General features: G+C 35.8%; 1 long non-coding RNA gene across 1 annotated transcript; it reads left to right on the top strand.

The window, feature by feature from the left end:
- Positions 1-2,176: 2,176 nt before the first annotated feature.
- LOC141609253 (uncharacterized) lies at positions 2,177-2,869 on the top strand. Its single transcript, XR_012527315.1, has 3 exons — positions 2,177-2,365; positions 2,470-2,574; positions 2,660-2,869. It is a non-coding gene; the product is annotated as an uncharacterized LOC141609253 (long non-coding RNA).
- The last annotated feature ends 1,313 nt before the right edge of the window (positions 2,870-4,182 follow it).

The raw sequence follows: 4,182 nt of genomic DNA, 5'->3' as shown, positions 1-4,182 counted from the left end.
GTCAAAGCATTAGGAAATCCGGAACACAATGGCAGAACAAGAGGAGTTGGCGGTTTTGTTGGTCTCCAGAAATATTTTGGCAAGCCACCACGAAGGACTACTAGAAAGACATATTCTGAAGACGAAGTTTTACTGCTTATTGAGAAGGCGCAGTCGGAAGCAAAAGCTGATTTCAAAAGAGAAACCATGGAGGAGGTGAATATGATGATGGAGAAGAAATGGGCGGAAATGACGGCGAAAATGTCTAGTCTAGATGTTCATATTGGAGGTTCATTTAAGGATCCATCGCCGCATCAAAGAGATCTAAGTAGTTGTCATTCTACTCATCAAATTGACCCTTTTGTTGAATTAAAGGTAATATCAACACCATACAACCATATTTACTTACCATTTTTTTTTTTGCTGTCATTATTATACTCCTCAAAAATGATCCTTGGATGCTTCTCTGTCTAAGGTGGCTTATGTTGTTGGATCATATATACGGCTACAATTATGCTCATGGTTCATATGCTCTACTTAAGTTGTATTATGTTGTTGGGTTATGTTGGATTATGCTGTAATTTTGGACTTGTGGGAGGACATTTCCCACTGACAACCACTACTCATTTTTCATGTTGCTTCTCCAATTTAAGTGTTTCGTAGAGCTGGCAAACGGGTTATTACTGTAATTATGCTGTAATTATGTTGGCAAACTTTTTTCATTTTAATTTGACACTAGTTCGAATTAATCCGAGTTCGGATAGAGTTCGTTATTATATTGCTGTAATTATGTTGTGGATCATGTTAATACGTGTAGGAAACTGTTCGTTGTTGGCTAGCTCTACACGTGAACGGGGAATTGACCATTGTTGCTCATGGAATGGTTTTTCCATGGGTACAAGGTAAAATGGTACACAACAAACTATTAACCATGGAGAATGCCCATGTTTGCATCGACAATGTCATATGCGGTGATGTACCACTTCCATTGCCGTGGACCGGATTCACAATGGTCGGTGATGCAGCTGGTAGCTTTGCCCAATGGCCCAAATCCTTGATTTTATTAGAAGAAAACGAGGTAATTATACAAAAATCTTTAGAATTAGTGTTAATGTTTGCGCTTTCTGTTGACCATTATTTAGGTAGTATTACACCATTTTTGTTCGGTTGTGGTTGCGTAGCAATGCAGGCATCAGGCTATAAACTATAACTATAAACTGGTCATTCTCGTTTGTGGTCCATATTTGGTATATTGCATTTATTGAACTTCCTTATAGCTTGATATGGTGATTATGCCTCTCATTTGTTTCCTCTTTCTCTCTTTTTTTTTTTTTTTTTTTTTTTTGTTATTAAGGTCAATTCTAAGACTCGAAATCTCAAGAGAAAAGACAAATTCAAAAACACAGAGGAGTCCGCTAATAAAGTTCGAAAGCAAGTAAGTATCATCATTTCGTATATTAATACTAATTAATCAGTATATTGTGGATGAGCTGAATTTAACTTGTTTTTATTATGAATGCTAAGTCTCTTGAAAAGGAATCGGTAGAAGGTAATAATAAGGCGTCATGTGATGAAGAACAAGACGATGTTAGACCTCTAAGTGTAGAAGAGGTTGGAAAATTAGGTTTTTTTGGTCGTTCTTTAGAAGAGAAGTTGTGTTCCTTGTCCAAAAATGCTACAATTGAGATGGTGATAGATGAGTCGGTTTATAATTACAAAGAAGGTAGCACAAGGAGCTTTTTAACTATTGTCGAGATTAGGCAAATGTTAAGAAATCAAAGGCTAAATGTTGTGATGCTTCAAATTTGGGGAAGGTACGTATTATTAGTAAAACATTGTATTATTTAGTCTGAGATTTTTTCTACTTATTCGTTATATATTGTTTTTCGTTCATTCATTCTTCATTTACTAATATAATCGTTGTGTGTAGTTTTCTGCATCAATGTGCTACTCAAAGCGAAGCAGTGAAAGTAGTCGGATACATGTGTCCGGTGAAACTTTCTGAATATATGCAAAACGGGCGACAATGTGAAGATTATATTGCACATGTCTGGAAGATTCAAAAGGAAAAGAATTATATCTTGGGCGCATTTTATGAGAGGTAATAATTTTATTTGTTTTAATTTATTTTTATGTTTTGTAATAATATATGATTTAGTAATAGTAACTCTAACTATGAACTTATATCTCTAGCCACCATTGGATGTTGATCGTTACTTGTTTGGGGCTAAATACTATTTATATTTTGGATTCGGACCAAAAAACAACAAAGAAATTGGACATAAAAGGAAGACTAAAAAACGCTTGGTTTTTACATTGCGCTCAAGGCGGAAGGCGTAATTTCGCTAGAAAGAATAATAAGCTCATCATTAAAGATGACATCGTGGTAAGTAAAATATAAACTCCTTTTATATTGTAACAACTAACTTTAAATTATATTACATTTTACATGCTATATAATTAATATGATTTTTTCCCTTCAAATTTTAGTGTCCCCAACAACCAAGTAATTACGAGTGTGGTTATTATGTCATGAAGTGGATGTACAACATAACTTTTTTATTTACAAGGAGCAATGAGGAACAATTTGAGAAGGTATATATTATTTAAATTCTTGGTATGGTTTATTTATCTAGTTATAGCTTATATTCTCACTAATTGACCTATTTGTCAACTATAGCTTATGGCGAATTCAACTATGTCAGATGCCGACATTTATGAGATCAAAGAAGAGTGGGCTACGAATTGTTTACAGAATTTGTAGATTAGTTATCAACTAAGGCTTGTGTTATTTATACGGTTGAATGTATTTTTTGGTGATAGCTAGTGATGATGTTATTTTGTTGGATGTAATGGCACATGGATGTTATTAGTTTGTTGGACTTGTGGTGTTTGGAAGATTACAAATGTGGTTAAATTTCTATTCACAGGTCTTCTTTGGTTCATATAGTATTTGGAATCATAATATTTATGGGGAGGTGCTGCCAAAATTTCCGTAGATTTTTTTTTTTAAAAAAAAAACATAAATATACTTATTACGACGGTTTCTTTAAAACCGACGCTAAAAGGTTACCAAACAAAAAAAAATTGCCTTTAATGGCGGTTCTTCAACAATCAACCGACATTATAAATACCTGTAATGGCGGTTTCTTAACTACAACCGACGTTATACTAACCTATCGCGACGGTTCTGTAGCTACAACCGACGTTATAGATAACATGTAGTGTCGGGTTTGAGGGTAAATTTATTTTGAAATACCTATGGTGGCGGTTTTGATGAATTACAATGGCGGTTCTTGTATAAAAACCGTCGTATTAGATTAGTTTATAATGGCGGTTTTGTATAACAACCGCCATTATAAGATAGTTATAGTGGCGGTTTAACAACAGCCTACAACCGCCGTAAAGTTTATACGACGCCGCGATAAACGACGCACCCTAAATCTCAAAAAACCGCCGTAAAAGGTCATTATAACCGCCACCGTAGGGGGGTTTTCTACTAGTGACTCATCACATTCTGGATTTTCTTATGGGCTTGCATAATAAATATGACTCCATCCGCAATCAAATCCTTGCACTTGATCCCCTCCCAAATATCAATCAAGTTTATGCCAAGATACATCAGGCTGAAGTGCAGATAAGTATCTCTGCTGCTGCTGATACTGTCATGAACACTGATAGCATTGCTTTGGCTGCTAATCAGACCTATGCCAAGAATGTTTGGCGACGGGATACTAAGAAGGTCAGGTGTGACAAGGCTGATGATCAGATTGAGGATACTGATAAACCAGTTTATTACTGTACACGGTGCAAGAAGCATGGTCATACTTTGGAGTATTGCTGGGTTCATAAGAGGGAGCAAGCAAAGAAAGCTGCTATACTCAACCAAAGCCTACTGCTGCAGCCTCTGATACTGGCAAAAAGTTTGTAGGGCATGTTGAGGAAGTACAAGGGTATGAAATTGACACTCCATTGGATGTTCAGGAAACTCCAATAATAAATGCTGCTTTTTTTCAAGCAATAGCAAATGAGGTTTTCAAGTTACAGTGTCAAAATACTGCTAGCACCAGTGCTTTTTCTCCTGCTTCAGGTACTCTCTTTGCTGCTAGTGCACATATCCAGTATACGGCCTTAGTTAAAACTCCTTGGATCATTGATTCTGGTACATCTGACCATATGACATACAAGTTCTCTAATTTGCAT

This window comes from Silene latifolia, chromosome 10 (assembly GCF_048544455.1).
Source record: "Silene latifolia isolate original U9 population chromosome 10, ASM4854445v1, whole genome shotgun sequence".
NCBI lineage: Eukaryota > Viridiplantae > Streptophyta > Magnoliopsida > Caryophyllales > Caryophyllaceae > Silene > Silene latifolia.
Note: the sequence above shows the minus strand (reverse complement) of the source record. Positions and strands in the feature narration are given on the sequence as shown.